The sequence below is a fragment of the Schistocerca americana genome, chromosome 4 (assembly GCF_021461395.2).
Source record: "Schistocerca americana isolate TAMUIC-IGC-003095 chromosome 4, iqSchAmer2.1, whole genome shotgun sequence".
Classification (NCBI taxonomy): Eukaryota; Metazoa; Arthropoda; class Insecta; order Orthoptera; family Acrididae; genus Schistocerca; species Schistocerca americana.
Window position 1 is genome coordinate 47074928 of NC_060122.1, and position 25352 is coordinate 47100279.

Consider the following 25352-nt stretch of genomic DNA (forward strand, 5'->3'; position numbering starts at 1 on the left):
CCCGCCTCCTATGCGCTGTTTTCGGTGTTTGCACTTTGGGCACATGTCGTCACGGTGTGAGGCTGAGCCCCTTTGTGGCGATTGTGGACATCCTCTTCATGAGGAACATACATGCACCCCACCACCTCGGTGCGTTAGTTGTCCTGGCCTCCACTCGCCTAGATCCTTAGACTGCCCCGCGTATCAGAAGGAGAAGAAGATTCAAGAACTCAAAACTTTGGATCGTCTCTCTTATTCTGAGTCCAGGAAGAAGTATGACCGCCTCCATCCCGTGATGTTGACCACTTTGTTTGCCTCTGTCGTGTCCACTCCTTCCATGGTATCCTCACTCCTATCCTGTCCCCCCTCCACCTCCTCCCCCATTCGGTGTCTATGCCTCTGCCTCCCAAATCTCTCCCTTCCAAATCCTCCTCCCCCGCGGGCCCCGTCGGGGAGCTGTACAGCGTCAAAAGCGGCACCCTTCCCTTGAGTAGCACGTAGCTTTTAAAGGCCTCCATGCCCGTGTTCGCTACCTTGTCAAACAACGGAAGGAGGAGTGTTGGGAGAGATAAGTCTCCACCATTGGGTGCCACAAGTCACCTTCCCAAGTCTGGGCAAAGATCAGACGTCTTTTCGGATACCAGGCCCCAACAGCTGTCCCCAGTGTTACAATAAATTTGCTCAAGCCTCTGCATCAGAGGACTACCCCACAGACTTTCGCATTCTCAGACAGCAACTGGAAGGGAAAGTCATCTCAATCACTACACGTCAGTGTATCCTATAACGCCCCATTTACAGAGTGGGAACTCCTCAGTTCTGTTGCACATTTCCCCGACACAGCTCCTGGGCCTGATCGCTTCCAGAGCCAGATGATTAAACATCTCTCATCTGACTACAAGCGACACCTTCTCGTCATCTTCAACCGGATCTGGTGCGATGGCGTATCTCCATTGCAATGGCGGGAGAGCACCATCATTCCGGTGCTCAAACCCGGTAAAAACCCGCTTGATGTGGATATCTATCGGCCCATCAGCCTCACCAACGTTATTTGTAAGCTGCTGGAATGTATGGTATGTCAACAGTTGGGTTGGGTCCCGGAGTCACGTGGCTTGCTGGCTCCATGTCAGGGCGGCTTTTGCCAGGGTCGCTCTACCACTGATAATCTTGTGTTCATCGAGTCTGCCATCCGAACAGCCTTTTCCAGACGGCAACACCTGATTGCAGTCTTTTTTGGCTTACGTAAAGCATACGACACGACTTGGTGGCGTCATATCCTTGCCACATTGTATGAGTAGGGTCTCCGGGGACCACTCCCGATTTTTATCCAAAACTTCCTGTCGCTCCGTACTTTCAATGTCCAAGTTGGTGACTCCCATAGTTTCATTCATATCCAGGAGAATGGAGTCGCACAGGGCTCTATATTGAGTGTCTCTCTATTTTTAGTGGCCATTAACGGTCTAGCAGCGGCTGTCAGGCCCACCATCTTGCCTTCTCTGTGTGCAGATAACTTTTGAATTTCATACTGTTGCTCCAATACTGTTGTTGCTGAGCGGCGCCTCCAGGGAGCCATCCAGAAGGCGCAGTCATGGGCTCTAGCCCACGGCTTCGGGTTTTCAGCCGCAAAGTCGTGTGTCATACACTTCTGTCGGTGTCGCTCTGTTCATCTGGAACGCACACTTTATCTTAATGACGATCCACTCTGTAGTGGAGACATATCAATTCCTAGGACTGGTTTTCGACGCTCAGTTGACTTGGCTCCCCAATCTTCGTCAGCTTAAGCAGAAATGCTGGCAGCACCTCATTGCTCTCCGTTGCCTGAGCAACACCAATTTTGGCGCAGATCGCTGTACGCTGCTGCAGCTCTACAGAGCCCTTGTCCGATCCCAAATTGACTATGGGAATGTGGTTTATGGTTCTGCAGCGCCTTCAGCATTTCATTTACTCGACCCTGTGCACCACTGCGGGGTTCAATTGGCGACAGGAGCTTTTAGGACGAGTCTGGTGACAAGCGTACTGGTGGAGGCTGGTGACCCTCCACTGCAGATCAGACGTGCGCAACTGCTCGCCAGTTACGCAGCACACATTCATAGTTCCCCTGAGCATTCGACTTACCGTCTCGTTTTCCTGCCCGCAGCAGTCCATCTCCCACATCGACGGCCGAGATTGGGGCTAACGATTGCGGTTCATCTGCAGACCCTTCTCTCCGAAGTGGAGTCCTTCCCTTTACCACCTCTACTTGCCGTCCGTTTACGTACGCCTCCATGGAGTACGCCTCGGCCGCAGCTTTGGCTTCACCTTTTGCATGTCCCTAAGGACTCCGTTAATTCCGCCACTCTCCGCTGTCACTTCCTCTCGATTCTTGACGTGTTCTGGGGCTCTGAAATGGTTTACACCTACGGCTCAATAGCTGATGGTCACGGAGGCTTCGCATATGTTCATGGAGGACATGTTTTGCAGCACTCCTTGCCTGTTGGCTGCCGTGTTTTCACCGCAGAGCTGGCGGCCATATCTCGTGCTCTTGAGTACATCCGCTCATGCCCTGGAGAGTAATTTCTCCTGTGTACTGACTCATTGAGCAGCCTACAAGCTATCGACCTGTGCTAACCTCGCCACCCTGTGGTAGCGTCCATTCATGAGGCCATCTATGCCCTGGAACAGTCCCACCATTCTGCGGTGTTTGTGTGGACCCCAGGACACGTCGGAATCCCCAGCAACGAACTTGCCGACAGGCTGGCCAAACAGGTGACACGGAAACCGCTTCTGGAGATAGACATCTCCGAAGCTGACCTGCGTTCTGTCTTACACCGCAGGGTTTTCCGGCTTTGGGAGACGGAATGGCATAACAGCACGCACAAACAACTGTGTGTCATTAAGGAGACAGTGAATATGTGGAAGTCTTCCATGCAGGCCTCTCGCAGGGAATGAGTTGTCCTCTGCCGGCTCCGCATTGGCCATACGTGGCTAACGCATGGTTACCTACTCCGTCACGAGGACCCACCTCAGTCTCGCTGTGGCTTCCAAATGACAGTCGTCTGCCTCTTGCTGGACCGCCCACTTTTAGCCGCTCTGCGGCAGACTTTTAATTTTCCCAGCATCTTGCCTTCGGGGTTAGGCGACAATGCCTTTACAGCAGATGTAGTTTACGTTTTATTCGTGAGAGTTGGTTTTATACTTCTGTGTAGGTTTTAGCGCATGTCCTTTGTCCCTCCGTGTCCTCCACCCTAGTGCTTTTAGGGTGGAGGTTTTAATGTGTTGCAGAGTGACTGGGTTTCCCTTTTTATTCACGTGGTTGGCCAGCCACTGTAATCTGCTTTCATGTTTTACTCCCTTCCGTTTGTATCGTCTCTCTCTTGTTTTCTTCTTCTCTTTAGTTCGTTTTAGTATTCGTTGCCTTCCCGTTGTTCTTGTGGCTTTTCCTTTCTTCCCGTTTTATGTTGTATGTTTCGGCCGTTTCATTCTCACCCTTGTGGCATTGTTTTATTAGGGAAAAGGGACCGATGATCTCGTAGTTTGGTCCCTTCTCTCTTTAAACCTACCAACCAACCAACCATCAGTGATCTGTCGGGAAGGCCGTTGGCGTATTTGACGACTACGCTGGATTTAACATTTGGCGACGAGGCGTAAGAAGAACCCAGAGCCTGGCTGCCATGAATTTTCTTTTGTTGTGGGCTTCTGTGTTTTGCTGGCGCCTTAATTCTGCCTTGACTTTTCTTTGCAGGTTTGTGTTTACATGTTTTAGGAGTATCTTGTAGTGTTTTGCTAATCCGTGTTTTCAGGCGGGCGTTGCAGAAATTTTCTTTGCTTGTGTGCTTCTTTTCCTTGCTTGCATTGTTTGTTTATTGCATTTGTCTATTCTAGTATGAACAATCCACCCCTCCCACCCCCTGCTCAGGTGCCACAGCTGCAACCGGTAGACAATGCAGACCCAGCAGATCGCCACGCTGCTAAACGTGGTACAGCAGCTACTTACTCACCAGTGAGGCTGCCAATACAATGCAACAGGCAACAACTGTGGCTCCGACGGTCATACCAGCTTTACACCAGTCTAGCAAAAAATTCGAGGACTGGCTCGAGTGGTAGCAATAGTTCATAACGTACCAGGTGCTGTGAAACTGCATTACTTTACGTACATTGTAGGAAGTGCAGTCTTCGGCCTCGTTCAGAATTTGTTCCCTAACGCTACTCCGAGTGAACTTTCCTATGATCAGGTTGAAGATGCGCTAACTAACTATTATGATCAACAAGTGACTGTGGTGGCAGCTAGGTGCCAATTCTTTAATTGCAAGAAAAGGTCAGAACAATCTTATCGCGTTTGCACCTTATGACGAAGAAATGAAAATTCAGATGTGCTTGTCGTGCTTTATATTGAGGTGAAATGCTGCGTGATGTTATCATGTACAATGTAACTAATATCAGAGAACAGGTTTTGAAACAGCCAGACCCATCATTTCAGCACTTAGTACAAATGGTAGGTCAGTACGATTCAGGTGCCGCAGCGGCCGATACATTTGAGCAGCCACCAATTTGTCATCACTTGCTTACGACCTGCATAGATAGCAACAGCCCCCCTGCACCACCCCGCGTAAACAGTTCCCTACACAGGCGAATAGAATTAAGTCGTGCACACGGTGCTATTCACGTCACAAACGCCAAGATCTCCCATCCAGGCAAGCACAGCGTTAAGCTTGTGGCAAGCAAGGTTACGTAAATCCGTATGTTTGCCACGGAACAAACAAGAATTCGACTCACTCACAAAAATCTCGTCACTAGGCCCATGTGTTCAATGCAAGCATGCTACAGGCTTCAGCAAAACTAGCCAACAAACAGTTTCATCAAAGCTACGCCAGTTCATCAAACTTTTTATTTGCATATTACTGGAAGACAGGTGAAATGTTAGTTGGACACGGGTGCCTCTGTTAAATTGCTGAATTGTGTAACACATATGAACTGTTAGGCTCCCCACAACTGTCTAAAACTAGCACGCAACTGACGGCTTAGAATGGAAAAGACATTCCAGTTGTCGGAAAATGTACTTTGCCTGCCATGTATCGCTCGCACACACGAATTGTGACTTTCATTGTGCTACAATCACGCGATTATGAGAATATATTTCGCCTTGATGCGTTTGATTTGTTGGGATTTCAAATTCAGGACAATGTGTTGTCAGTGACTGCACTCAATGCCAAAGACAGTGTAGCTCGCTTGCTGAAAGAGTTCCCTGAAGGTTTAGACAAGTCTGAAAGTTTCGTTGCACATACTAGTAAGAAAGACAATGAGCAGCCGAAATTTTGTCGGTCCAGAACTGTTCCCATTGCATTACGGGATAAAGTCGCTGCTGAACTTAAAGAATTTCAAGACAGCGAAGCTATAGCGCCTGTACAAGCTAGTCGATGGGCAAGTCCATTGGTTTTGTTCCCCAAACCTTCAGCTCGCATTAACCTCTGTGTTGACTGTAGACTTAGTCAACCCACAAACTGTCATTGATATTTATCCATTGCCACGCCCAGAGGATCTCATGGACAAATTAAGTGCTGGTCGCTACTTTTTAAAAATTGATTTGCGCGACGTGTCTTCAAATACCACTAGATGAAGAATCTCAAAAAGTGCGTGCTTATTTCGGTATTTGCCTTTGCCTTTGACAGTGCTTCCGCACCCGCCATTTTCCGACGATATTTGGAACAGCTGACTGTACAAGTGCCCAACTGTTCAAACTACTTGGACGATATTATCGAAGCAGGTCGTACACGTGAAGATCGTATTGCTAATTTACATGGTTTGTTTCGTTTGTTAGCTGCTCCAGGACTAAATTGTAGACTGGATAAGTGTAGCAGTATCTTGGTGATGTCATTAACAGTCACGGTGTAAATTTTCTACAATCACACTTGTTAGCCATACGTGACCTGTCAGTTCCACGCAATACCACAGAACTGCAGTTAGTCTTAGGAGAAATGAACTGTAATATTCGGTTCATACCGAATGCTGCACAAATCGCAGCTCCTTTGCATCGCTTGTGTCGAAAGAACATCCCCCTTTGTTTGGACCTATGAGTGCCAACACGCTTTCCAAAAACTGAAAGAAGCATTGCTCAGTGATCGACGCTTGGTTCACTTTGACTCTGACAAACCAGTTGTGTTGCAAGACGACGCTTCCTCTTACGGAATAGGTGCAGTGCTTTCGCACAGAATTGGTGACAAAGACAGGTCTATTACTTTCGCACCATAAGTGTTGTCCAAGGCTCAGTGTAACTATTCACAAGTAGGGAAAGAGGCATTGTCCGTCGTGTATGGCAGAAAATTCTGCTTAGTAACGGATCACAAGCCATTGCAGTTCTTGTTGCATTCAGCGCGAACCGCCCAAAAGCTGCAAAGATAGGCTTCGTTGTTGTCTCAATCCCAGTGCGAGATTGTGTATCGGACGACAGCTAAACATGGTAATGTGGACGCACTTTCACGTCTTACGATTAGCCTTGACACGGACTTTGACCGGCCCCTCGCTTCAGTCTGGAACCGCGCGACCGCTACGGTCGCAGGTTCGAACACTGCCTCGGGCATGGACGTGTGTGATATTCTTAGGTTAGTTAGGTTTATGTAGTTCAAAGTCTAGGGGACTGATGACCTCACATGTTAAGTCCCAAAGTGCTCAGAGCCATTTGAGCCGGCCCCTCCCGCCGAAGGTTAGAGTCTTCCCTTGTATATAGGATTGTGTGTGTGTGTGTGTGTGTGTGTGTGTGAGTGTGTATATGTGTGTGTGTGTTGTTGTTGTTAGCATAAGTGAGGTTAAGCTAGTTTAAGTAATGCGTAAGTCTAGGGACCGATGAACTCATCAGTTTGGTCCCTTAGGAATTCACACACATTTTAACATCTTTGAACAGACTTTGACGCTTCTGAGTTGCTTGAATCCTTTCCTCTGAATTATAGGAAAATTGCAAAGGTTACGGAAGCTGATTCAGATCTGCACATTTTGCTAAAATACATTCGCACACCTTGCGCTCGCTCATTGCCTAGACCCTAGGATAAACAACTCCGTAGTGCGCCGATACTTTGCTCGTCGGCATAGCCTTGCTATATATAAAGGAGTGATTCTTGTTCAGAATGGCAGTGGACAGTGACATGCGTTGATCCCAAAGCTTTGCAAAAAGAAGTGTTGCAGTTGCTTCACCAAGGACACTGGGGGATTGTTCGTACGAAACAGCGCGTCGACACTGTGTTTGGCAGGGTGTGGGCACGCAAATAGAAACATGACGTCACAGTATCACACATGTGCGCAAAATCACTCCGCTCGGCCACAAAAATTCTCTGCTTGGCCTAAGTCGCAATCACCTTGGCAACGTGGGAACATAGACTTTGCGGGACGTTTTTGAAACACTCTTACAGCAAGTTTCCTTTAGCTGTGGCAATGAACTCGTCAAGGTCACGTAGCACAATTCAGGCGTTGCCCTCTATTTTTTGCCTCGAAGGTTTGTCTGAAATGACTGTGTTGAACAACGGCTGTAAGTGAAACGCCTTGTTAAATCCGCAGGACAAAAAAGGTAGTTGGAATTGTGGAAAGGGGCCAAAAATGAGCGGGTGTCAGTTACACTCTAACACACACAACTTTAGTTGTCCAAACATTACTGTGCAAATTTCCGAGGTTAACTATCGACTGAAAATGTCACACAATCTTATGGCTTCAGGGCACAACTTCTTTAATTTTTAAAACGGCTGAAGGCCCAAGATTTAAAAACACAACTACAATAAATTTTCAGTGGCAGAAGGCCCAAACCTTTATGCTTAATATTAAAAGAGGAGGCTGAAGGCCCAAACAATCTAAGACTTAATAAGTAAGGAATTTTAAATTTAACACGGATGGAAGTCCATGATTGAAAAACACAATTCAAAAGGAGGAAGGCCCATTATTTAAAACCCAACTAAAAGCATACAAACATAAACCATCTGCTATGAGCCATTAAAATACACAATCAAACACCAATGAGAAAAGTCAGTAAGGCCAGCGGCACTGAGAAGCTTCCGGGGTCGGTCTGCATTTGAAATATTAACGTTCGCTTAGGAGAGACAGGTAGTCGGGGCAACTATAACTGATCCGCCGGTAACCCAACCAAGAGACAGTCAACGGACCCACCGACAAGACGACTTCCTTTCCAACTGACCAGTACACAAGGAACTCCAAAGCCAAAACGTAAAAGGCGTAGCCGCCCACAACCAAGTATGCATAAGCTATCAAAACTACACATACATGTTGGACAGCGACAACACGGTGTGGAAAGGTTCAAATGGCTCTGAGCACTATGGGACTTAACATCTGTGGTCATCAGTCCCCTAGAACTTAGAACTACTTAAACCTAACTAACCTAAGGACATCACACACATCCATGCCCGAGGCAGGATTCGAACCTGCGACCGTAGCAGTCGCGCGGCTCCGGACTGAGCGCCTAGAACCGCGAGACCACCGCGACCGGCGGAAAGGACACTACCTGAATTTTATGCCAGCGGCCAGGACCGGTAACCGGAACGCTAACGGCCACAAAGCAGAAAATCCGGCTGGTGGACTTGGACTTCAAATAACGAAAATACAATTAAACTCCACCTGATAGTGGCCAAACTTTCACCAACTCGAACATTCGCTGTTGCTCACGTGAATATCCCCAACAGCCAACCATGAAAACCAACGGCACAATGTGAACCGACTGTCTTCGGTAATTAAATAACCACTGAACTTTAATGTCCTGGGTCGGTGAGCCACGAACCTCGTAGCAATCGGAACAGCTCCCACACACTCCGACACTGCGTGTAGACCGCCAGTGGGCCCAGCCCACTGCGCCGCGCGGAGATTTCCTGGCTGATCCACACCAACCGACCGACTGCTCGCACACCAGCACGGAGACAGCACTAAAATAACTGAGCAGTTGAGATCACAAGCTACACACAATTTCACAAAGACTAAGACGAAGATCGCAACCAATGCTAAAAGCAGTGACCGAGCAATGACACGGCCGAACCACAAGTTGAGACACACACCGCCAACCCGTAAGCGACCAGCGAGGAAATACACGTCGTCTGGTAAGACGACCAACCGACGATCGACCGAGACCGTCCCCCGTTCAAGTCATGTGTGCCGGCGACGGTCGGGCTAGTCACGGCTATCCAAGCCTCACTACTGCTCCAATCCGACTGACTTCCGCCGCGTCCTAACTCTACGACTGCCAGGTCCGAACTGCACTGCAGGCGCGTTCCTACTCGCAGCACGACAGACGTGAACCGGGAAGTAATAGCAGACAACAATGATAATGCGGCAGGGCTATATCGGTAAGCGCTGTTGCTGCCGCTCACGGGCAAGCAAAGCAACAACGCAGTGACAAAAGAAATTGAAACTAACATACCGAGGTGGTGGTATTGTTAAAAAAAAGAAAGAAAAGAAAAAAAAACAGGATGTAAAATACGAGGTGAAGCGAACACGAGCCGCCCACGGCTCACTCAGTTCACGTCAAATGAATTTGAAACATTCTGTGAACGCAACCCAATGGCATACAGCATCTAACTAGTGCACCGTCCCATCCACAGTCAAACGGCGAAGCGGAACGTTTTGTCAGAACCCTCAAGCAGCAGACTGCTAAGCTTCGCTCCGCACACACTAGGATCAAGCATTGCAACTGTTTCTCGCCTCTTATCGTTCGCATCCACGAGATGGACCATCGCCGGCGGGATCGTGTCACAGCCGCCACCATCGGACACCGCTCTACCTGTTCCATCCTCCTCTGAGCCCGGCGCCGAAGGAAGGTCGCAAGTGCCGTTTCGTGCCGTGTGTTATTGTCTTTTACAGGGTTCTTAGCCGCAGCAGATGGTGGGCGCGAGGCGAGACCCTTCGTTGACTTGGCGCATGCGTGTACCTCATTTCAGGCCCAGACGGATTGCAGCGCCGACATCACAATCAGTTTCGCCACTGTCATGTGTACGGTGATCTTTCCCTGCTTCTTCCCCCAGATTCACGTATCACTATGACGGCGCGGCCACAGCAGCCGCCAGACGGTGTCATCACGACAACGCGGGACGTCCCCACGGAGACGGAGCCTTCGCCTCCTCCGCCTCCTCTCGTCCTACCGGTGGACCTGGAGCCGCCGGCGATGCAGCAACCGACGCCTTCTACATCTTGCTATGGGCTTCAGGAAGTGGATGCGTACGCTTCTTGAGGTTTTCCGGGCACGTTTCCACCAGAGCGAAAACCGGGTGGTGAGGTACGGCTGGAGGTGACGTTCCCCGTAGCGACAGCTTCCAGCCCATCAGGACGTCAAGGCGTCCACGCTCCCGACTGGTCGCGGCCCAGTTGAAGAGTTCAAGATTAGCGAGTTCGATAGCAGCATTGACACTAGTTACTTTGCTTGTAAAATCTATGTAACACAGACTTGGGAATCGTTTATACTGAACAACATTGCTTATTTTTCATGTCACCCTTTGCTTGCGACACTTCTGTGAAACTGACAAAGTGTTGTAATCTTTTCCTCTTGTAATAAAACTTATTAATACGATTTCTTTGAATGTTGTCTAGCGATCCGATAATGAAGCTTTCCTAGACACCCATATTTGATGACGAGGTTGGATTTAACATCTTCTGAACAGCACGTTGCAAGGCATCCGAGATATTCTCAGTAATGTACGTGTCTGGGGAGTTTCGCGGCCAGTGGAAGCGTTTAAACTCAGAAGAATGTTCCCGAAGCCACTATGAAGCAATTCTGGACGTGTGGGGTGTCGCATTGTCCTGCTGGAATTGCCCAAGTCCGTCGGAATGCACAATGGACACGAATGGATGCAAGTGATCAGACAGAATGCTTACATATGTGTCACCTGTCAGAGCCGTATCTAGACGTATCAGGGGTCCCATATCACTCCAACTTCGCACGCCCCACACCATTACACACCCTCCACAAGGTTGAACACTCCCTTGCTGACATGCATGGTCGATGGATTCATGAGGTTGTCTCCATATCCGTACATGTCTATCCGCTCGATACAATTTGAAACGAGACTCGTCCGACAAGGCAACATGTTTCCAATCATCAACAGTCCAATGTATATGCTGACGGGCCCTAGCGAGGCGTAAAGTTTTGTGTCGTGCAGTCATCAAGGATAGACGAGTGGGCCTTCGGTTCCAAAAGCCCATTTCAATGATATGGTGACCCGGCATTGAAATTTGCAGCAGTTTGCGGAAGGATTGCACTTCTGTCACGTGGAACGATTCTCTTCAGTCGTCGTTGGTTCCGTTCTTGCGGTATCTTCTTCTGGCCACAGTCATGTCGGAGATTTGATGTTTCATCGGATCCCTGATATTCACGGTACACTCGTGAAATGGTCGCACGGGAAAATCCCCACTTCATCACTACCTCGGAGAAGCTATGTCCTATCACTCGTACGCCGACTATAACACTACGTTCAGACTCACTTAAACCTTGATAACCTGTCATTGTAGCAGCAGTAACCGATCGAACAACTGTGCAGACATTTGTTGCCTTATATAGGCGTTGCTGACCGCAGCGCAGTATTCTGCCTGTTTATATATCTCTGTATTTGAAGATGCATCCCTATACCAGTTTCTTTGGTACTTCAGTGTACAAAAAACATAAATACACTCTAAGACCAAAAAACGATGCATCGCGAAAGATTTATGCAAATTGGTTAAAAATTTATATGTATACACGTATCGACGGACATTGCAAAATTGTAAACTTTAGGGAAAAGCGCAATTTCAGGGCGCAGCTGACATGTACTGTAAACGGGGGACATGTCGATTCCACGGTATTAGGCCACTGCTAATTTCATTCCACGTACTCAGTTGCACAGTAACATCGATGACACTCGCGTTGACAATGTATGCTGATGTCAGTAAATGAGAGAAGTGCAGGTGGGCTTAACGAAGGCAATTAGAATAATCGGTGAACTTCTCGACGTTTGATTAGGAACAATGCCAGTAATGTGGATAAAATGGTGAGTAATTTTAAGCAGCGCAACCACAAAGAGAGCGCAAGAGACATAAAATGTGTTGGGTTATCCGCTAATGACGATATTGGGCTGAAATGGATTTCTCGAAACTAAAAATGGTGTTGCAGCGGTAGTCACAAAATTTGTCTGCAAACGCAAAAGTCCTTTGGTGAAGAGGGCTCGAATTACAGCAGGCGAAAAGCGGAAAAAGTGAGAATCAAAAGATATCCAAACCGGCGAGGTAAATATTGTATGTGACAACGGCAACAGAGTTGTACCTTGCGGGTGAAGAGTGTAGTGTGAAAAAAATTGTGTATAAATAAGGGTCTTTCCATGTGCAGTTGTTAAGATTTTATGTTTTGCATAATGTAATGATGAATTGAATTTGTATGTGATAAAGTAGGGAGGCACAATTTAATACAAGAAAGGAGTATATATTGGTTGTGCAATTCTTGGTGCGCGGAGGTCGGCAGAACAAAATTAATTTCATTATTTGTATAAGAGAGGAATCAACTGTTCTGTTCATAAGACCTACAGATGAAATTTCAAGGGGTGTCTTAAATGTGTTACTTTTACTAGATCTAATTTTCTTGTGATAACTGTTCGCACAAAAACTGGTGTGAAGAGGTCATCAGACATCACTAAAATTTTAATAGTTTGTGAGAGTAGAACATGTAGTAGTAGTAGCAGTAGTAGTAGTAGTAGTAGTAGTAGTAGATCATAGCCAGCGTCACCCCACTCTGAATTGCTGCCAAATTTATTCAAGATGGCGAATCCAAGACGACAGCCATAGCTGTGGCAACGTTGCACTGATGTGATGGGAAATTCAAATTTTGACTGGAAAATAGGACATTTGGGCTATCTGCACTATCCTAACGCACTTTCCCTCCCCTCCCCCCTCCCCCTCCCCCCCTCCCCCTCTCCCCCCCTTCCCCTCTCATCCCCTCACCTGCCCTATCTTCCCTGCACCATCTGAAAATTGGCAGGAGGAGGACTCAGTCTGCGCTGGGCTGCTGGATAGCATGGACGTTAGCCTCTATTTTGCATGCATTGTTAATTTAAACAATTTGAGTTGTTACAGACAGTAGCTCCACCCAGTGTGTTCACCATGAGGTCCAGGTCCAATTGACCAAGTTCACAGTATTACCACCAAAGGCCACTGTCGTCCCTCTCCCCTCCCATGACGTAATCAAAGATGGTGGTCTGAGGAAAAATGGTGAGAAAGGACTCACTCTGTGTCTAGCTGCTGGACTGGGAGGATGGACGTAACTGTTTACTGTGTTCAATGGACGAGATGTCTGTGCTGGAGAAGGAGTATTATATTAGCATCTGAGGACTGTGTCGATAGCATTGATATTTGGTGAAGTCAAATACAGACTAAGTTACGCTTCGCAGCTCAAACTGATAAATGCGTGTGCTGTAAATGTAAAGTGTTTGCTAGAAGTCCAGCTGAATCACGAGAGGTGAAATGCTCTCCCACTCTGCCACATGCATCCATGTGAACAACTGAGGAAATGCTGACGATGAGCAGGGATGAATTTAATATGTGTACTACATGCAAGCCCACAGCTGAGGGCAGTATCCATAGCTTTGCCCTATTCCACATGAGCTATAGGTGTTCACCCTGAGAGTTGGAGACCGACTGAACTAGTACACAACACAACCACCAGAGAGCTATGTGCCTCCCCCCCCCCCCCATCCCACCCCCCTCCAACACCACCTCTCCCATGATGTAGTCCAAGAAAGCGGTCCAGAGAAAAAGGGCAAGAACCAATAGCAACCCTAAATCTGGTTATGTGATAGACTTCAGCCAGTAGGATGGTGGTATCTGGCGACGCCACTGGACGGGGTATGGGGCAGGTTCAGCAGCTCTGTGACCCCAGCCTCGCTCAGTCAGCCAGCAGCAGCAGCAGAAGAGGAAGAAGATTAAGGTTATCCATTATGGATATTTTAGAACCCATGACCGTTAACTGGTCGTAAATATATGAAACTGCACCTAGTCACTTTTTTAATGGTTATTTATTATTGCATGAACCGATTTTTGAACTTTTTCAGGTTCATTTTCAGATGGTTTTCTAGAAGTTACTTCACTATTTCTAGCATAATGCTGGTTGCAGGCTCTGTGACAAGAAGATGGAACACACTTTAAAGTATCGCCATGCATATTGTTTACCTGTCAATATGGAAGCAAAATTTTTTTTCTTACTTACTGGGGCAGTGTGGTTCGACTTTTTCGTTAGCGTCCATCTGTTGGCTTCCATTTTGTTGGCCACTTGGTACATCACTTTGCTTACTTTTACAGAGTCTGTATTTATTTACACTGTGACAACGAAACTTGGCCAGCATCCAAGTGTTGCTTCTAGCAAAGATCTTGACAGAAAGATATGGAGTAGGTCCATTTTGCTCAGAGATGCAATTTGTTCTTATTTAAACGTGTTAAGTCGATGTAATGGCAAATATTTAAATCAGACTGGCGATAACATGAGAGCACAATATATATATATAACTACAGGAGCAAACTTCAAGTGATCTGATGTCTTACAAGTCCAAGCTTGCAGGGGCGAGCTCCAACATGTCGATCTTTGCGGTGGCCAGACTTGTAGCAACCTCAGCTGCCATCTTGTCGAGACCTGCACCGACCTCTGAACCTGGGCAGCAACAGCCTCCAGAACGTCAGACCCGTAGCGAGCACGTGGGATTCTGTAGCATACGTAGCCCATTTGCTGGAGCAGGGCAAGGAGCTGTTATTGTCTGTCCGACTCATCGATTTGTGTGATGAGGACGCGCAGTCTCGTCCCAACACATCGAACGCTGCTGGTGGTCCTAAACAACAGCAAGACACAGGACAGTACTGGTCACTGACAGACGACCCATGCCAGCAGAACATCCCTTTGCTAGTGCCGGCACGCAGGGCAGATGCTGTGGATAAGAAGGTATCGATTGTACCCATGCATTTCAGTTCAACATACCGATTAACTCCCAGTGGAACAAAACGTGTAAACGTGGGTATAGAAGCACATCGTTACTGGGCCTTGCATGTGGGAATATAAATCGTAAACGCATCGATAACTTTATTTTTGAGTTCGGCTAGGACGAAATATGTCTTGCAGAGTGCTACATCAATCAGCAAATGACTTATCCAATTCATACCACCCACGCCCCCCCCCCCCCCCCCCGGAGACATTATCTGTTACAACAGCGTCACTCTGCACTACGTGTGAAATCGGCTGACAAGTGTGTCTATCTACGGCACGCCTCAGTTATGAAGTTACACGACCTGGATACTGCGCTACCCCTTGCATTGGAGAGCGTGAGTCATTGGTTGTCGAGCCTAGAATCCGCATACAATGATGTAAACTTCCCACGTTTGCATAGTGTACATGGTGATGATTTGGAGCAGTAACTTTGTTTGCACATGAACGCAGAATGAAAACAGAACCTGTACAGGTGCGAAGAAGAAGAAGAAGAAGAAGATAAAGAGTCTGATGATTTTTTTTTAATACTGCACCTGATGTATGAAATTTAAATAAATAATGTATGTATATATAATCTCAAACAGTGTTCGTGTTTTATTTCATACCTCTCTCACCATAGTCCAAGTACTACACTTATTAATATCATTATTTTCAATACTACACCTATATCATGCCCCAAGCCTCTCTTCACCGTCATTGAATGAATGATGAAGTGACTCTTCACGGGCAAAATAAATAGCGCATTTCTCTACTAGCCAATGTAGCTAAGTTGGTGAAGTGATGCAGCTATAGTGGCTACACATACTATTGCCGGCCATACAAGTTTATATATGCCGACTACATGTCAGTACCTGACGCAGTATCATGGCAGGGTGGGTGAAACATCATCACCACAAGGACTTTCTCATTGTAGGTCCATCCAAATGTGACAAGGCTTATGTCGTCATGGTGTCGGCCGTGCTGGCCGAGCGGTTCTAGGCGCTTCAGTCCGGAACCACGCGACTGCTATGGTCGCAGGTTCGAATCCTGCCTCGGGCATGGATGTGTGTGTTGGCCTTAGGTTAGTTAGGTTTAAGTAGTTCTAAGTTCTAGGGGATTGATGGCCTCAGATGTTAAGTCCATTTGAACCATCTTATGTCATGACGCTGCTAACACATGTAGATGGAGTCCGATTTGAACATGGTTCCGTATTGTCAAAAACAGTATTTCAACCCAAGTATGAGCCATTACAGGAGACATCGCGTGGTATAAAAGGTGTTACGTACACGACGTTCAGCGAAAGCAGTGATATCCTCCCACCTGAAAAAGCAAAGTCAAACACTATCTTCGTATTTGACGATGTTCCTGTGGAAAATCAAGAGCAAACTCGAAAATATTTCTGTTGCGGTCGTCATATGGGTGCTGAAATATTTTATATAGGAAAAACATATTCCAGATTCCGGAAACCGTTGGTTAGGGATAATTAGAACCTCATTATTACCTTCAGAAAAGAAAATCTGAATTTAAAACATATTTACCATGCACATGTACGAACTGACATGTTGTTCAATGATTTTCTAAAAATATGTGCAGATTGCTGGAATCATTCACAGTATGGGTTTGTCGTTATTGATAAAACAAGAAAATTGAATGATGGCTGGTACAAGCGAAACTTCCAAGAGTTTCTGTGTATATTACCTGGTAAGAGCGGTGAGTACATGATTATACGCTGCACCATGGACAAATTCTGGTGCACGTCTAGCTCTCAACCCGAGAGTATGGGTGTACGCAGACAGAACACTCGCTTGTACATGGATTCAAGCTATTGTGCATAAAGTTGGAGGTATGAGCAGGGAGCTAGAGGCGTATTACCAGACTGTTCTGAGAATGGTCATTGAATTAAATGAGGTAATTAATGAAATCGGTAAGAAAGTAACCGACTTAACTGAAAAGATCGAGGCTATTGAGGGGAAAATAAATGTAGAGGTCTTTGTTGTTGAGAAGGGGAGAAGGCAGATAACAAGAGGAACAAGAGCGGATGTGTAATGTCTCAGGCTATAGAGACGTCTGAGTAGTATACATCGCGATGTTATCGAAGCAGAAAGTCATTCAAGCGCGGGAAGCCATCCGAGAGAAATTACGGTTATTAAGGTTGGGGCATATGGATCGACAGAAAACACCAACAGAGGCCTTTAAGCCGTTTACTATATTTCACAGGCAGCTCTTGGCAAAAACAAAACCACGTGATAACGATGGTGTTGCATTGATGAATTCATTATCCGTCACGTCCCTGGTTAGATAGAACATTTGGGCACGCAGCATATACACGTAACTGATGACACAACACAGATTGGTGATAACGGTTTGAGAGGACACCTGGGTTTATAAATCTTATTTTCCTAAGACCCACCAAAAAGAACTATAAATTATTCAGTTACTGATAGGGAAATGTACCGAGAAATACTGCATTTGACTGATGTACATAAGATCAGCAAAAATCCTGAGTAACAAGAAATATAAAACCATTATAAAACCAATACCTAATGACGAAAACAAAAACAAGAACAATAACAGTAACGGCGATGGTATTGACATTGTGCATAAAGCAGTGATGCAACAGTGTATATATTATGACGACCCCGACGAGAGAATAGATCGACTATGACTACTAATGGCATGAGCTGCTGCAGGTTATACAGCTCATTCGGATGAGGCCGTTTCAATAATTTTATGAGCTTGGAGAGAGAGACATCATCGAATAAGTGTGGAGACAGTAGTTCGAGAACTTCACAAAGCAGCACTCAAAACATGCCCTCGTAAGCATGTTATGATTGAAGGTTTGGGTGACTTACGGCAGGCTGATCTTATATATATCAGGGAATATTCACATGAGATTAATGAATTAAAATATATTTAAATGTTTATTCATACAAACTCCTAACCTGCCTGGGCATTACCTGTTAAAAGAAAAACGGGTAGAAATTTCGCCAATGTGTTTGAGTGCTTGCTGCATACAGGGACGAATCGATCCCCAGACAACTTCAAAACCGATCACGGTGGAGAGTTTTACAATAGGTTCTCCAGGACCGTGATGCAGCGGTATGGAATACGTCACAACATTCACCTACCTGAAAGCAAGTATCGCGGAGCGTCTGAAAAGAACAATAAAAGGTCAAATGTGGATGCGTTTTAATCTTCGCGTATCATACAAATGGACAGATACCCTCCAAGAAATAATTGCTCACTATAATCGAACCAAACATACCACAATAAAAATCAGACATCGATGTTCGTGATGCCGTGGACTATCACATTAAAATGCCGGATTCATGCAAACAGAAATTTAATCTAGATCATTTGTTAGGTATCTCAAAATATAAGAAAGCATTTGCGAAATCATATCTACAGAATTGGTCAACAGAGATATTTACAGTTTGCAAAGTGCAAAGAACGAATCCTAGAACTTACATCTTGAAGGATCGTAAAGGCGAGGAAACTGTAGGTTGCATATACACCGAGGAGTTGCAGAAAAGCTCAGAACCGGATATGTTTCTCGTAGAGAGAGTCATACGACGTAGGGGAAATAGAGCACTAGTCAAATTGCATGGGTTTCCTGCAGCACAAAACAGATGGATTAATGCTAACGATTTGCACATGCACAGTCCACAACCACTGCAGTAGCATAACATGCGTGCTATGAGACGCATTATAGGAGGAGTGGTATTCGAGACAAGACAAACTGCCACTAGTATTACACATTACGGGGTATAGCTACTGTGGACATGGAACAATGATTCGGAAACGCTTGGCACTAGGTGATAAGTGGGTTAATCTGCTCGACGAAGCGTATATAGAACATGACATTGCATATATAGCAAATAAAGATCCCTCAAGTCATCACATCGGAGATAGGATTTTAGCAGATAAGGCTAAAGCGATACGCCAAAGAAAGGATATTGGTGTACATCACTGCATTGCAGCATTTGCAGTTTAAGAGTGATGAACTCCAAGCGAGTTATGAATGCTGCACGTTGTGCAGTAAACAAGAAAAAGAAGAAGGGTGAAAGCAGAGCTGTTTGAAGAACTGTATCCTGACAGCGAAGTATGAAGCTAAAACCGCTCTGAAAGGCGCGAGAAGAAGAAGAAGAAGAAGAAGAAGAGAAGGAGGATCCCTTAAAGCGCCTCTAATTCTACCAATACCCAAGACGTCTGGTGTTTTCTTGTTCCTCATCCCCCCACTCTCGGTGGTAGGGTCCCTCGCTGGTGGTGCTGCAACTATTGCTCGAACAGTCAAGAACGCGCAGAACTCCGAAGCGCAGTTAGAAGTGGCAAGAAGACATTACCACTTGATGGAAGCCAGAGCCATCGGGAAAGGACTATATTTGAAATCGTACGGGAAAGGGCTTGATGTATCCATAAATTAAAGGAAAGTCCGTTAGCAGTTCTACAGGATCACAGATGCTGCTCCTCTCAAGTTTGTAAGAAAAAATTCAACATTCCGAGATTCCATGATGTGTTTATGCGGGATACATTACCGAAGACTATGTGGAAAACTGGTGAATGTGCCATTGTAAACTTAGATGATGCTGAAGGCCCTGGCTCCCACTGGGTGTCACACGTCACGGTAAATGCGGATACATCTACTATTTAGGCTCATTTCGTGACCTGCAACAGCCAGAATAATTACATCGATACTTCACTCACAGAAGACGAGCGCTCTACAATTATCGGAGCTATCAAGACTTTAATACATACCTCCGTGGACATCTGTGCATCATGTTTCTCTTGACATTTACAAAGAAAAAGAAGCATTCTATATAAGGAAGAGCTTTAAACATTCCTTCATCAGTTGAGGTTGAGATGTAATGTCGTACACTTTGACGTTAAAACAACGATCATCTGTATTGCGTGCAAATTACTTCCCTCCAGTTGATTTGAGCATTGGTGTTTGAAGTATTGCATTGATTGGACTGGAGCCGTACAACGGTATCCCAAATATCACTGAGACTAACAACAAACTGCATCTGGATATTAATGGTGAAAAAGGCATTGTGGAAATAGAACCGGGCGCATACGATATCGACGATTTAAACCAAGTCTTAAAATAGTCTGGAAAATTTATTGAGCTACATGCAAACATCAATGCACTTAAATATGAAATAAGGACTGTAAATGGAACGATTGACTTTAGCCAGAAAGGTTCAATAGGGCTTATGGGGTTTCACAAAATGACATGTTTTGAAGAAATATCCAAGTAAATATTACAAGTCAGATCAGGCTGTGGATATACTGCCCGTCAGCACAATCGGAGCGTTACGTTGCAACGAACTCCTATCACAACGACCGTCTGATTCATATTATTTACGGATTCTTCCCCTGAGCTGCAACGAGGTACAAGACTGTTGAAACTCCTTCCATTGCAATATACCTTCCAGTGACAGTTCAGACACTGGACTATTTGGAGTAGCGTATTGTGAACCAGAATAATCAACTTGTTGACTTTCGTGGCGAGGAAAGCATTGTACGATTACATCTAAGCCAAGATCGGCACACAGTACAAATCCACTGCACGCAATCCATTGCACGCCACTTCGGCGCGGAACCGCAAAGTGATAACACGTGCCAACTACGAGTTTCTTAAATCAGTTGGCTTGAAACCTCGCAATGATGACGTCACTCAGTATAACCAGTTCAGTAGAGAATGATGAGAGAATTATACTTCAGAAATACTTCTCACATAAACCTTACACTTCAACCACACTTAACAAGAATTGTGAAATTAGGATTGTCCTCCAGCACCAAGAAGCTCTGACGCTTCCATGCAAGAGTTTCATATATTTGGAGGGGTCATTCAATGAACTCGACGGCGGATACAGTGGGAGCCAAGTTTACACATAACGCCTTAGCATCCCTGTTTCAAGAGATACGCTATCAACTCAGTTGGTCCGAGATCGACCGTGCACACAATGTGGCATAACATCAACCCTTAAAGCATATGTCTCTACATCAACCACGGATTTCAGTGCCTTAGAAAATGCGGGATGATTCATAGACGATCCGGAGGATAGAGCAGTTGCAGAGTACAAGCGATTTACTGCATGCATTCCTCTAAAAATGTTTATGGGTTACTTTTAGGACATGAGACAGATTGCTATAAATGCTAAACAGGCACTCACTCTGGTGCGGAGTGCGACGGATAATAACTCATACATTAAAGGAGCTCAAGAGGAGAATATGATCACAATTAGCAATATAATACGGAAAATACCACACATTAGTGTATCAGACAAGGAGCGTTTGAAGCTTTTAAAAGACCTGAATTCCGGTACATTTCTATCACTAGGATTTCTCTCTTGGGAAGTTTTCGAGTAGCCAGTGTTACCGACTGCAAGCAGACAAACATGGGGTATTAAAACCTGTTCACATCTACAGACGTCTACATTCATCATACTTGATTTTCAGACTGACAAAAGCGGGAATATATCTAATGATTCCACTGCATTCGACAGCTGCAAGTTAACTAACACCAGAGTCTGCATGAATTCAGAATTCTACCCATATGCAGTGTGCGATTTGTGCTTTTACCAGTGGGGGGATGTCTTAGGGGGTTACTATAATTATATATGTTACTAGCTTGGACCGTGGCGTTACCCATGGTTAAACAGTTATTTATAAATAGATGTTAATGCCGAAACTCACTGTTCACGCGTATGCACTATCAGAAAAGCCATCCCTTGTTATATCTTTAAAAGTACATTATAGGTAAAGCTTATTTACAAAATCATCTATGTACAGGTATACGGGGGAATTCAAAAAGGAAAGGCACATTTGTGAAAAGCCGTACTTATTCTGATGATAGAAAAACATGCATTATTTTTCTACGTAACCTCCCTGGACTTCAATGCAGTTTTCCCGACGTTTTACGATTTTTTTTTATTTCATCAGAAAATACGTTTTTCGGTTGCATCGGTGACCAATTTTGCACCGCAGCAATGGCGTCTTCATCACTTTCAAATCTTCTTCCCTGCAGTGCTTTCCGTTAAGGGTCCAAACATGTGAAAATTGCTTGGAGCCAGGTCTGGACTGTATGGTGGATGTTCCAGCACCTCGAATCTCAACTCTTTTATTGCGTTGGCTGTCCGTTTGGCAGAATGTGGGCGAGCGTTATCTTGCTGCAGGATGACACCTATTCACAGTTTTCCACGACGTTTGGATCTGATTGCAGGTTTTAGTCTCACACGCAACACATCACATCCACCATACAATACAGACCTGGCTCTAAAGCCTCGTCTACGCTGGGGCGACGTCTTGCAACATTGTGGCATGCTACGGAAATGTGGCGTGCGTCGTCTTGTAGCATGCTACAGCAGGCAACATCTTACGGCGTATGTTGCATGCGGCAGGTTAACTTATACCAAAGCAACAGAATTTGTGCCACACGTGTGTCGGTCTTGCAGTATAATGGATGATAAAGTGATCGCAGCGGGGGCCTACTTGGTACTTGCCCATGCAGTTAACAACGGAAATAAAAACCAAAGGAAAAGAAAACGATGTTGGAAGAGGAGAGTATTTAAAGAAGGTCCACGAAATAGTATCCTAAGAACTAGAAGCAGAAGATGGTGCGTTATTTAGTAATTTTACGAGAATGTCGACTGAAGACTTTAATTACTTACTGCAGTTAACTACACCTCTTATTGTAAAGAAAGATAACTGCCAAGACAGTATTTCACCAAGAATTCTATGGGCCATCACATTACGATTTTTAGCCACTGGCGATTTATACAAGTCACTAATGTACTTATTTAAAGTATCATATTCCGCTATTTCCCTCATAGTGCCAGAGGTATGTGAAGCTTTTTCATTAGTGTTGAAGAATTACATAAAGGTATGCACGCAACATTCAATACTGATTTCATTTAAGTAATGTTTTATTGGCATTCTTAAGCAAATTAAAATGGATATTAAAGAACTGTTAAAAACACTTCTTTCTAAAATCGAATTAATTTGAGCTCTTCTGTTTCTGTTTGAACAAATTCCTCACAATTATTATTGTCCACATATACAATTTCACAGCTAGGTTTTGCAACCAATGTTTCGATGCTCGGAGTTTGCTGTTCATACTCCCCTAAGGGCGGTTTAAAAAGAACATTTGAAAATATGTGCTTGACATATGTGGGAGGTACATGTTCTTCAAGAGATATATTGCCATCATCTTTTGATACTGTGCCATCAGTCTGAAAAAAAATAGGGAAAGTAATGAGTATGTTTTACTTTTCAGATTCCAAAGGATACTGAAGAATGGCAGAAGGTAGCAAGATTTTTCGAAGTGAAGTGGAATTTCCCTCACTGCATAGGGGCCATACATGGCAAACATATGCAAATTATGTGTCCTCCGAATACTGGGAGTGAAGTGAATACATCAACTACAAAAAAACATTCAGCATTGTCCTTATGGCAATTGTAGACGCAAATTACTGCTTTCAATATGTAAATGTTGGATGTCGCAGGGACAGAAAGAGAGGGAAGGAGGAGATTGACTTAGAGGGGGGAGAAATTGACCTTAGCGAAGGGGAGAGTGACGGAGGTTGTTTGGAGGTGATAGAGGAGAAAAGCAGATGGACAGAGAGAAGGGCAGAAGAAGATGGGGAGTGGGATAAGAAGGAGATGGACATAAGGGGAAGGTAGAGACATCCGGGCAATGCAGAGTTTACTTACCTCATTTATAAAATTAATAAATCTTCATATGTGGTTAATTAACAACTTTGTAAATGATTCATGTAATATACGATACTCAAACTATACTAAAATATGAGATGAATAAAATGTAAAATAAAAATTTTTGTTTTGTTTTGTGCTTAACTTTAACACTCTGAAATTATAAGTGAATGTTAATTTGTTAAATCATCGTATTACGACAAAGCCACAGCCAATTGTGGCCGGTTCAGCTAGTACTAAAGTGTATAATTGTCATTTTAACTTAAAGAGTTCAGTTGAAGAGACGAGATGAATGAGACTGCTCCTGAAGATTCGAGGGTTTGCCTGTTGGTTTGTCAATGGCACTATGGCGCTGAGAAGCAAGGCTTCTTTTTATTATCCACCTTGCTGCAAATTTTTCTACATCGAAGCAATGCAGTGGAGGTCCATTTATTGAAATGAGAAGTAGATTTGAAAGTGTCGGAATTTGTAAGTGATTTCTCTGATCAGTCAGTGATAAATTCATGGCACTAAATCCGCGTTCACATTCAGCCGTAGATATAGATATAACTTCGACTGCTTTCAAAAGTTCCTTCGCAGAATTGGGCATGTGTTGAGGATTTTCTCTATAGATTCGAAAATCTTTAACTAGTAACGCACACGTGCATTCACGTAATTTAAAATCCACCTTATTACACAAGCGAGAAATTGACATGTCAACATAAAACACCATCATCTGAAGGCCATGTATCTGAATTTAATACGGCTACACCCGAAAAGAAATCCAAGTCCTCAAAGCGGTTTTTTATATTATCTACCAAAGACTGAAAAAATTTCTTCCGAAATGTCTGAAATCTGTTATATTCATCACAAGTTGGTTCTCTCATTAATACCCCTTTGAATGTGCGCTTTTCCTCCATCTCTTCTACTATCATCCTAATTCGAGGCGTTTTCAGTGTTTCAAGAGTTCTTATAGCCACGTCAATTTCCTGTTTTGCTTTAAGGACTGAACAATTTCTCTTTTGCATAAAGAATGATAATACTTGCAGAACTTCTAGGGCCTCATAAAGCACAAGTAATTCCAATACAAGCAACCACTTTGTGAGATGTTTTAGTAAACCATCAAATTTAGATCTCTCCTGAGTTGATCAGGAACCATCATGTCTCAGTTTTTCAAAAAAATGGACAAGAGAACTGTGACTTTCAAGAAAAGCTCGAACAGCATTAAATGAGAAAGCAACCTAACGTACGCGAAAAATACGGCCTAGTTTTAATAGCTGCGAGGATAATTCTTGTGAAACACTTTGTAGTAGTCTCTGGTTTTTGGGACTTCGAAAAAACACAGAATATAAGGAATCTAAAAAAACTGTATATGGTATACATGCAGGTATGGCTAGAGGACAAATGTAAGGATGTAGAGGCTTATCTCACTAGGGGTAAGATAGTTACTGCCTACAGGAAAATTAAAGAGACCTTTGGAGATAAAAGAAAGACTTGTATGAACATCAAGAGCTCAGATGGAAACCCAGTTCTAAGCAAAGAAGGGAAAGCAGAAAGGTGGAAGGAGTATATAGAGAGTCTATACAAGGGCGATGTACTTGAGGGCAATATTATGGAAATGGAAGAGGATGTAGATGAAGATGAAATGGGAGATACGATACTGCGTGAAGAGTTTGACAGAGCACTGAAAGATCTGAGTCGAAACAAGGCCCCCGGAGTAGACAACATTCCATTGGAACTACTGACGGCCTTGGGAGAG